Below are 12,210 nucleotides of genomic sequence, written 5' to 3'. Positions count from 1 at the left end.
CCAACAAAAACTTCATTTGCACTGGTGTGTAGAGAAGTAGTAGCAAGAGATGGGGCTGGAAAAGCATCTTGGAAAAGGAATACTGGGAAGAGAAATTTGTACTTTATTCTAATGGCTCCACTGGTCCAACAACCAACTGCATCAAAAGCACCTTGGATCCTTTTTTTTAATACAGACCAAAGGTCCTACATATGGACATTCTTATCCAGGCATCTGCATTTCATAAATTCACCAGATTAGAATTTTTAAATTATATTTATTGATCACTGCTTGAGTTTTAAAATATAACACAATGACTGGGAATCCACTGAAGGTTTTTAAGAAGAGTAGTGACACAAACCAAATCTTGGCCTTAGGAAACTTGATCTAAAGCAAGTGTGCAAGGTGGACAGAAATAGAAAATTTGGAGACAGGAAAATGCGATAGAAAATGTTAAGGCCTAAACCAGGGAAGTGGCAATGAGAATGAAAAAGAATGGACAAGTAGGAAAAGCATTGTAAAAGCAGAATTGGCATGATTTACTAGGTATGGGGAAGGAGGATGTTTGGTATTACTCCAAGGTTTGGAGCAGAGTAACCGGGAGAATGGTGCCATCAACAAAAAAGGCATGTAAGAACCAAACTGGAAGTTGAGGCTAAATAATTTATGCCACGGATAATTATGCAATCATCAAGGAGAAAGAGAAAAGACTCTATATTCAGATATGAAACTGTCTTCAAATTGTAGGGTAGAGTGAAAAAATGCATGAAACAGTATATAGAGCATGTTTTCATTTAAAAAAAAAATTCAAGCAACCTAAGTGTCCATCAGCAGATGAATGGGTAAAGAAGATGTGGTATACACACACACACACACACACACACACACACACACATAATGGAATACTACTCAGCCATAAAAAAGAATGAAATGTTGCCATTAGCAACAGCATGGATGATGGACCTAGAGGGTATTATGCTAAGTGCAATAAGTCAGACAGAGAAAGACAAATATTGTATGATACCACTTATATGTGGAATCTAAAAAAATAAAATAACTAGTGAATACAAGAAAAAAGAAACAGACTCACAGATATAGAGAACAAACTAGTGGTTACAAGTTGGGAGAGGGAAGTGGGGAGGGGCAAGATGGGGGAGGGGATTAAGAGGTACAAACTACTATGTATAAAATGAATAAGATACAAGGATATATTGTACAGCACAGGGAATATAACCAATATTTTATAACTATAAATGGGATATAACCTTTAAAAATTGTGAATCACTTTGTTGTACACCTGAAACTTATATAATATTGTATATCAACTATACTTCAGGAAAAAGAGAAAAGGAGATTAACAGCAAGGTCATACTGTATAGCACAGAGGACTATATTCAATATCCTATGATAAACCATAATGGAAAAGAATATTTAAAAAAAGAATGTAGGCGCTTCCCTGGTGGCTCAGTGGTTGGGAGTCTGCCTGCCAATGCAGGGGACATGGGTTCGAGCCCTGGCCCGGGAGGATCCCACATGCTGCGGAGCAGCTGAGCCCGTGTGCCACAGCTACTGAGCCTCCACTCTAGAGCCCACGAGCCACAACTGCTGAGCCCACGTGCCACAACTACTGAAGCCTGCACGCCTGGGGCCTGTGCTCCACAGCAGGAGAGGCCACAACAGTGAGAGGCCCGCGCACCACAACGAAGAGTGGCCCCCACTCGCCACAACTAGAGGAAGCCCACGCACAGCAACGAGTACCCAACACAGCCATAAATAAATAAATAAATTTATTTTTTTTAAAAAAAGAATGTATATATGCTGTACAGCAGTAATTAACACAACATTGTAAATCAACTATATTTCAAGGAAAAAATGCAAGTGGAATTGATTGTAGAATCTTTTTGTTTGGTTGAATAAAAAACTGAACAGATATATTTGTTGAAAAAAAAAAGGAAAAAACCAAAAAGAATACTGTATCGCATAGTTGAAAGTAGCTAATTGACTAGATCTTAAAAATTCTCACCACAAGAAAAAAAAATGTTCTGTAACTACGTATGGTGACGGATATTAACTACACTTATTTCACAACATATACAAATATCAAATCATGACGTTGTACACCAGAAATTACTAATGTTGTAAGTCATTTATACCTCAATTAAAAAAATCACGGGACTTCCCTGGTGGTCCAGAGGTTAAGACTCCACACTCCCAATGCAGAGGGCCTGGGTTCGATCCCTGGTCAGGGAACTAGATCCCGCATGCCTCAACTAAGAGCCCGCATGCCGCAACTAAAGATCCTGCATGCCACAACTAAAGATCCCACTCGCCACAGTGAAGATCCCAAGTGCCACAACTAAGACCCAGGGCAGCCAAATAAATAAATAAATAAATAAATTTTTTTTTTATCACAAAGAAAAAATTCATATATATGCCTATATATACATAAAATACTACACAGATAGAATATTTCTGAAAGGATATCCAAGGAACTGTCAACAGTAGTGGCAGCCAGGAGAGAGATTGGGAGGAAGGGTCCTGAAGTAGGAGGAAGATAATTTTTACTATGTATGCACTTTTGGAATTCTTTCCCTCATGTATGTACTGCTTTTTGTAGTTAATAACTACAAAAAAAATTGTAGTTATTCATTAAAAATACATTTTAAAAATAAACCAGTAGTGAGGAGAATGGATTACAAGTCCTGGTTTGCAAGGAACTGAGCAAGTGGCTAAACCTGTCTGTTTCTAGATAATCTCTGGCTGTCCTCACCTTGTTTCATTACTCATGCTTAAACAATTTCAGACAGACGTAGGAGAGGTAGGGAGAGTATGGAGCCTTCTGTATTTTTAAAGACCTCTTGAAATATATGAAAGAAGATCCCTTCAATCATCAATTTTAGCGTCTCACTCGGCAAAAAGCTTTTTGTATGTACATCACAGGAAGAAGACGAGTATGTAGACCAGAAATGTATAGTAGTGGTTAAACTAGCTTCTGCCACTGTCAGCAGGGGTTTTTTTTAGCCCCCTCAGAAGCCAGAGATCTCACATGAGTTCTTACCAGCAAGGGTGTGTGAGTTTGGAGTGACTAGTGTAGGAAACTCGAATGAAGATGGCCTAACATGAATGCCCTCTAAATAGAATGTCAGGTCAGTGTGCAATGACCAGAAGAGTACCAGACTAAGACTTGGGGCCCTTTAGTTCAGTTCCAGTTTAGCAGTTAAAATGTATTGGGCACTTTCTGGTGCCAAGCACAATACAGAAACTAAGCACTTCATATTCACCATTAAGTCCTTACAACAATCCTTTGCTATAGATATTATATATCTCATTTTACACATGAGAAAGCTGAGAGATTAGGTAATACCTCAAGCCTCACAGTGTAAGTGATCACACTGATATTCAAACTCAAGTCAATCTCATTCCAAACTCTATTTCCTGACCATTCAGCCATACTGTCCCACCCACCCCCTCCATTGCCACGCATTTATTGTGTGAACTTAAGCAAATCATTCTGCCTCTCCGCATCTGCTTCCACATTAGTATAATGGATTGTATCATTTCTCAGACCCCTTCCTGATCACTTTGAAGCCCTCTTCAAAGAACTACCTCTTTCTCCTCATTCACTGTAAATGAACCGATTTTTCGTCTCCTGCCTCAGTAGATTTACAGCCTCTCAATACTCTTCACTGCCATGTTTAAACTGTTCTTCTGACCCCCTAATTTCTCAGCCTTCCTGATGAAGTAGGGCACCAGATTGAGCTGTGGTCATGCTCCTCAGAAATTTAACCACTTGGCTCACAGATTCCCTATCCACCTCATTCTCTGCCATCATCCTGAGACACTTCAACATCAACATGGATAACCCACCCAATACCTTGACTTCATGGATCCCAACTATGCCAACCATGTTCCTCATGCCACTTAGGCAATGCATTCACAGCCTCACTTTTTCCTTTACGTTCTATTAACATTGCTCTATTGGCAAGACTACAAGCTCTGAAATTCCTCTCTGTGCCCCCTTTCCATCCACCTCTTCCTCTGCTTAATTTCCATGGGGCCTACACATTACTCTAATCCTTGTCTTCATTTCTGATTTTTATAAAATCTGTTGGCATTTTCCCCTTCTATCCTGAATTTTCTTCTATCCAAGCTTCCAATTCAGAGAGATCTGAGTTTGATCCCTGGCTTCTCCATTAATCAGCAGGTGAGTTTGAGTAAGTTATGTGGCTTCCGTAAGCTACAGTTTTCTCAGGTATAAAATGGAGTTTATAATATCTACCTTAGGCATTTGTAAGTATTAAGAATACTTAATGTAAGGGGCCCAAAACAGGGCTTGGCAGAATAAAAGTTAGAAGCTACTCACCCCGTGTTTCCATACTTCCATGAGCCACCAATTTGACTAAACCATTTCTAAATCTTTAGCTTCCTTTAACATCTTGATCTTCATCATACCAACACTGCCAATTCCTCCCCCTTCTGTCATGGAGACAAAAGGTTGTGACCATGGCAACTAGCACCACAGCACATTTGTGTTGCTCAGTATCATTTGGACCCTCAAGGCTATTCAACCATCCTTTGACTTCTATTTCCACTCACAGCACCCATTTATAATCCTTTCCTCTCTACTTAAAATCCTAGACCTGCTTCTATCCTTCTTGCTCTTAGAAAAGGCATTTGCCTCCCACTTCATTGAAATGACCACCATTCATTATGAAAACTTCAACTTCCCTACTGTTCACCATCTTTTCATCCAACTCTTCCTCATCTCCTGTGTAAGAGAAATGGGGATCACTGTCACCTGCTGAAGTCAACTTCTCCTCTGGGAAAAGTTCCCACAACTATTTACCTTCCCTCTTACAGCTTCAGACGTTCCTTCTTTTCTTTACGTTGATCAGTATACATATGCTTGAGTCTTTCCAAATAAAAATCTCTCCTTTCAAACTGGATAACCAAATGCAGAAGAATGAAACTGGACCCTTATCTTACATCAGGCACAAAAATTGACTCAAGATGGATTAAAGACCTAAAGGTAAGACCAGAAACTGTAAAACTACTAGAAGAAAACACAGAGTAATTGGTCTTCGTAACAATTTTTTTTGGATGTGATGCCAAAAGTGCAAGCAAAACAAGCAAAAATGAACTAGTGGGACTACATCAAACTAATGATTTTTTTCTCTGCCCAGAAAAAAAAAAAAAAAGCAGAACAAAAACAAAACTATCATTGAAATGAAAAGGTAACATACCAAATGGTAGAAAATATTTGCAAATCATATATCTGATAAGGGGTTAATATCCAAAATAAAGAACTCATACAACTCAATAACAAAACAAAACAAACAAACAATAAAAAAACCAATTGAAAAATGGGCAGATCTGAATAGACTTTTTTTCTTCCAGTTTTATTGAGATATAATGGACGTACAACACTGTATAAGTTGAAGGTGTACAGCACAATGATTTAATTTACATTCATCATGAAATGATAAGATTAGTGAATATCTATCATACCATATAGATACAAAATTAAAGACATAAGAGAAAAACTTTTTTCTTATGATGAGAACTCTTGGATTTACTCTTGGATTTACTCTTGGATTTACTTTCATATATGACATACAGCAATGTTAATTACATTTATTATGTTTTACATTACATATCTTTTACTTGCTTATCTTATAACTGGAAGTTTGTGCTATTTGACAACCTTCATCCAATTCCCCCTCCCCCTATCCCCTGTTTCTGGTAACCGCATATCTGATCCCCTTTAATATGAGTTTGTTTGTTTGGTTGGTTTTGAAGTATAATTGATTTACAACACTATGTTAGTTCCTGTTTAATGACATAGTGATTTGGTGTTTTTATACTTTTCAAAATGATCACAACAGTAAGTCTAGTTGCACTACGTCATTATAAAAACATACTAAAATTATTGGCTATATTCCCCACACTGTACATTTTATACCTGTGACTCATTTATTTTGCAGCTGGAAGTTTGTACCTCTTAATCTCCCTCACCTATTTCTTTCCTCCCCCATACCCCTCCCCTCTGGTAGAACCATGTTTCTTCTCTGTATCTATCTGTATCTAAGTCTGTTTCTTTTTTCTTTCTTTTTTTTTTTTTTTTTTTGCGGTACGCGGGCCTCTCACTGTTGTGGCCTCTCCCGTTGCGGAGCACAGGCTCCGGACGTGCAGGCTCAGCAGCCATGGCTCACGGGCCCAGCCGCTCCGCGGCATGTGGGATCTTCCCAGACCGCAGCACGAACCCGTGTCCCCTGCATCGGCAGGCAGACTCTCAACCATTGCGCCACCAGGGAAGCCCTGTTTCTGTTTTCTTATATTTGTTCCTCTGTTTTATTTTTCAGATTCCACATATAAGTAAAATCATACAGTATTTGTCTTTGTCTGACCTATGTCACTTAGCATAATACTCTAGGTCCATCCATGTTGTCACAAATAGCAAGATATATATGTGTGTGTTTATTATATATATGTGTATGTCTTTTTTATTATTCATATATATATATATATACCACATCTTCTTATCCATTCATCCATTCATGGGCACATGGGTTTCTGCCACATCTTGGCTATTGTAAATAATGCTGCAATGAACATAGGTGTGCATATAACTTTTCTAATCACTGTTTTTGTTTTCTTCAGATAAATACCCAGGAGTGAAATTGCTATTTTTTGAGGAATCTCCATACTGTTTTGCACAGTGGCTGTACCAATTTACATTCCCACCAGAGTGTACAATGTTTCTCTTTTCTCCACATCATTGACAACACATGTTATTTCTTGTCTTTTTGATAATAGCCATTCTGACAAGTGTGAAGTGATATTTCATTTGTGGTTTTGATTTGGATTTCCTTGATGACTAGTGACGTTCACCATTTTTTCATGTGCCTATTGGCCACGTGCCATCTGTATATCTTCTTTGGAAAAATGTCTCTTCAGATCCTCTGCACATTTTTTAATCCAGTTGTTTGTTCTTTTGATGTTGACTTATATGAGTTCCTTGTATATTTTGGATATTAACCCCTTATTTAATATACCTTTTGCAAATATCTTCTCCCATTCAGTAGGTGGCCTTTTGGTTTTTTTGATAGTTTTCTTTGCTATGCAAAAGCTTTTTAGTCCCACTTGTTTTTTTCTTTTTTGATTTTTTTTTTTTTTGGCTTTGAGTCCCTTGCCTGAAGAGACATATCAAAAAAATATTAGTAAGCTGTCAAAGGGAGTATTGCCTATGTTTTTTCTTCTAGATGTGTTATGGTTTCAGGTCTTACATTTAAGTCTTTAATCCATTTTGAATTTATTTTTGTTCATGGTATGAGAGAGTAGTCCAGTTTGATTCTTTTGCATGTAGCTGTCCAGTTTTCCCAAAACCATTTATTAAAGAGGATGTCATTTACCCATTGTATATTCTTTCATCCTCGATTATAGGTTAATTGCCCATATAACTTTGGGCTCATTTCTGGGCTCTCTATTCAGTTCCATTGATCTGTGCGCTTGCTTTTGTGCCAGTACCATATGGTTTTGATGACTGGAGCTTTGTAGTATAGTTCAAAACCAGGGAGCATGATATCTCCAGTTTTGTTCTTCTTTCTCAAGATTGTTTTGGCTATTTGGGGTCCTTTGTGTTTCCATACAAATTTTAGAATTATTTCTAGTTCTGTGAAAAATGCTGTTGGTATTTTGATAGGGATTGCATTGAATCTGTAGATTGCCTTGGGTAGTACAGTCATTTTAGCATTATTAAGTATTCCAATCCATGAACATGATATATCTTTTTATCAGTTTGTGTTGTCTTCAATTTCTTTCACCAGTGTCTTACAGTTTTTTGAGTGCAGGTCTTTTACTATCTTAGATTTATTCCTAGGTATTTTATTCTTTGTGATGCAATTGTAGAAGAGACTGCTTTCTTAATTTTCCTTTCCAATAGTTTGTTGTTATTGTATAGAAACACAACAGATTTCTGTATATTAACTTTCTATCCTGCAACTTTACCAAATTCATAGATGAGCTCTAGTAATTTGTTGGTACTGTTTTAAGAATGTTCTATGTATAGTATCATGTTGTCTGCAAACAGTGATTGCTATGGCTAAGACTTCCAATACTAAGTTGAATAGAAGTAGTGAGACGGGGCCTCCTAGTCTTGTTCCTGATCTTAGAGGAAATTCTTTCAACTTTTCACCATTGAGCATGATGTTAGCTGTGGGCTTATCATATACGGCCTTTATTATGTTGAGGTATGTTCCCTCTATACTCACTTTGTTGAGAATTTTTATCATAAATGCAAGTTGAATTTTGTCAAAAGCTTTTTCTCCACCTATTGAGATGATACACAATTTTTATTTTCAAATAGTTAATGTGGTATATCACATTAACATTGCAGATATTGAACCATCCTTGCATCCCTGGGATAAATCCCACTGGATCATGGTATGATCCTTTTAATGTATTATTTAATTTGGTTTGCTAGTATTTTGTTGAGGATCTTTTAATGTATGTTCATCAGTGATAGTGACCTGTAATTTTCTTTTTTTTGATATCTTTGTCTGGTTCATTAACCTTTTCTTTTTTTTTTTTTTTAGTCTCTGTTTCTTTTATTTCTGCTCTGATCTTTGTGATTTCTTTCCTGCTACTAACATTAGCTTTTATTTGTCCTTCTCTTTCTAGTTCTTTTAGGTGTAAGGTTAGGTTATTAATCTGAAATTTTTCTTGTTTCCTTTGGTAGGCTTGTATCACTATAAACTTCCCCCTTAGAACTGCTTTTGCTGCATCCCATAGATTTTGGAACATTGCATTTTCATTTTCATTTGTCTCCAGGTATTTTTTTATTTCCTATTTGATTTCCTCAGTGCTTCATTGGTTGTAGCATAGTGTTTAGCCTCCACATCTTTGTGTTTTTCTTTTCTTTTTTTTTTAATAAATTAATTTATTTATTTTTGGCTGTGCTGGGTCTTCATTGTTGTGCACAAGCTTTCTCTAGTTGCAGCCAGCAAGGGCTACTCTTCATTGCAGTGCACAGCCTTCTCATTGAGGTGGCTTCTCCTGTTGCGGAGCACAGGCTCTAGACACACGGGCTTCAGTAGTTGTGGCATGCAGGCTCAGTAATTGTGGCTTGTGGGTTCTAGAGTGCAGGCTCAGTAGCTGTGGTACATGGGTTTATTTGCTCCGCAGCATGTGGGATCTTCCCAGACCAGGGATCTAACCCATGTCCCCTGCATTGGCCGACAGATTCTTAGCCACTGTGCCACCAGAGAAGTCCCCTTTTTTTTCTTATGGTTGATTTCTAGTCTCATAGCTTTGTAGTCACAAAAGATGCTTGATATGATTTCAATTTTCTTAAATTTATTGAGACTTGTTTTGTGGCCCAGCATGTGATCTATCCTGGAGAATGTTCCATAGCACTTGAAAAGAATGTTTATTCTGCTGCTTTTGGATGGAATGTTCTATATATATCTACTAAGCAACATGGTCTAATATGTCATTTAAAGCCAGTGCTTCCTTACTGATTTTCCGTCTGGATTATCTGTCCATTGATGTAAGTGAGGTGTTAACATCTCTTACTATTATTGTATTATGGTCAATTTCTCCTTTTATGTTTCTTAATATTTGCCTTATGTATTTAGGTGCTCCTATGTTTGGTGCATATATGTTTACAATTATTACATCTTCTTATTGAATTGATCCCTTGATCATTATGTAATGTCCTTATTTGTCTCTCATTATAGTCTTTGTGCTAAAGTCTATTTTGTCTGGTATAAGTATTACTACCCAAGCTTTCTTTTGATTTCCATTTTCATGAAATACCTTTTTCCAGCAACTCACTTTCAGTCTGTATGTATCTTTAGATGTGAAGTGAGCCTTTTGTAGGCAGCATATATATGGGTCTTGTTTTTATATCTCTTCAGCCACTCTATGTCTTCTGATTGGAGCGTTTAATCCATTTACATTTGAAGTAATTATTGATAAGTATGTTCTCATTGTCATTTTTTTCCTTGTTTTGGGGTTGTTTTTGTAGTTCCTTTTTTGTTCCTTTTGTTCTCTTCCCTGGTGATTTGATGACTATCTTTAGTGCTATGTTTGGATTCTTTTCTTTTATCTGTGTGTGTATCTATTTTTTAAAATTTATTTATTTTATTTTTGGCTGTGTTGTGTCTTCATTGTTGCACGTGGGCTTTCTCTAGTTGCAGCGAGTGGGCTACTCTTTGTTGTGGTGCACAGGTTTCTCATCGCGGTACCTTCTCTTTGTTGTGGAGCACAAGCTCTAGGCACCTGGACTTCAGTAGTTGTGGCTCGCAGGATTTGTTGCTCCGTGGCATGTGGGATCTTCCCAGACCAGGACCCAAACCCGTGTCCCCTGCATTGGCAGGCAGATTCCCAGCCACTGCGCCACCAGAGAAGCCCTGTGTGTGTATCTATTATAGATTTTTAGTTTGTGGTTACCATGAGGTTTATACATAGTTATCCTCCTATCTATTTATCTGTATCTATATCCATATCTATTTATCTATCTACATGATTATTTTGAGTTATTGATCTCTTAATTTCAAATATATTTTAACAACCTTTCATTTTTACTCCCCCCATGTTTATTGTCTTTGACACTGTATTTTACATCTTATTGTTTTGTATATCCTTTAACTACTTATTGCAGATATAAATGATTTTACTACTTTTGTCTTTTAACCTACCTACTACCTTTATACATGGTTGACTTACTACTTTACTGTGTATTTGCCTTTACAATGAGATTTTACCTTTCATACTTTTCATTTTTCTAGTTGGTGCCTTTTCTTTTTTGTTTAGAGAAGTCCCTTTAACATTTCTGGTAAGTCTGGTTTGGTGGTGCTGAACTCTTTTAGTTTTTGCTCGTCTGTAAAACTTTTTATCTTTCCATTGAATCTGAATGGAATTCTTGCCAGGTAGAGAATTCTTGATTATAGATTTTTTCCCTTTCATCATTTTAAATATATCATACTATTCCCTTCTGACGTGCAGAATTTCTGCTGAAAATTTAACTTATAGCCTTATGGGAGTTCCCTAGTACATAACTTGTTGCTTTTCCCTTGCTGCTTTTATCTCTCTTTATCTTTCATTTTTGCCATGTTAATTACAATGTGTCTTGGTTTGTCCTCTTTGGGTTGATTTTTTGGGACTCTCTGTACTTTCTGGACCTGGATGTCTGTCCCCTTCCACAGGTTAGGGAATTTTTCAGCTATTATATCTTCAAATATGTTCTCTTCCCCTTTCTCTCTCTCTTCCCCTTCTAGGACCCTGCAATGTGAATGTTAGTAAACTTGATGTTGTCTCAGAGATCTCTTAAACTGTCTTCATTTCTTTTTATTCTTTATCTTTTTTTCCATTCAGCTTCAGTGATTTCTATGACTCTTGTCTTTCAGCTCACTGATATGTTTCTCTGTTTTATCTAATCTACTGTTGATTCTTTCTAGTTGATTCTTTTATCATTTCAGTTATTGTATTCTTCATCTCTGTTTGGTTCTTCTTTATGTTTTCTAACTCTTTGTTTAAAACGTTTAACTTCTCAATCTGTTCATCCAATCTTTTCCCAAGTCCTTTGAACATCTTCACGATCATTACCTTGAACTTCTTGTCAGGTAGATTACATATCTCCACTTCACTTAGTTTTTCTTCTGGGTTTTTTTTTCTTGTTCCTTCATTTGGAACATATTCCTCTGTTGCCTCATTTTGCCTAATTTGCTGTTTTCACTCTATATATGTGGTAAGTTGGTTATGTTTCCCAACCTTGGAACAGTAGTCTTTTGTAGGAAATGTCCTGTGTGTCCCAGCAGTGCACTCTCCTCTGGTCACCAGAGCTATATGCTCTAGGGGTGAGCCCTATTTGAGTAGTGTGGTTTCTTTTGTGGTAGGCTGACTACTATGAGTGGTCTGGTAGGTGTGGTTAGTTCCCAGTCCAGTTGGTTGCCAAACCTTGCATCATGCTGAAGCTGGTGGCCACTGGTAGGCAGTGCTGGGTCATAAGGCTGCTGGCTGAAGGGCCCCAGGTGTCCCAGCGCCAGTGCTGGTGACCCACGGATAGGCAGAGCTGGGTTCTGGAGTGGGTAGTTTCATGACTGGTGGTCCCAGATCTAGTGTCAGCATGCTGGTGGGCATAGCTGGTTCCTATCATGGTTGGCTGTGGGGTCTGGTATTTCCCAAATCTGATGTTGGCCAACTGAGTGGTCCAAAGTGTCTCAGAGCTGG

Source organism: Stenella coeruleoalba (genome assembly GCF_951394435.1).
Source record: "Stenella coeruleoalba genome assembly, chromosome: 13".
NCBI lineage: Eukaryota > Metazoa > Chordata > Mammalia > Artiodactyla > Delphinidae > Stenella > Stenella coeruleoalba.
The sequence above is the reverse complement of the archived record's forward strand: the minus strand, read 5'-3'. Positions refer to the sequence as shown.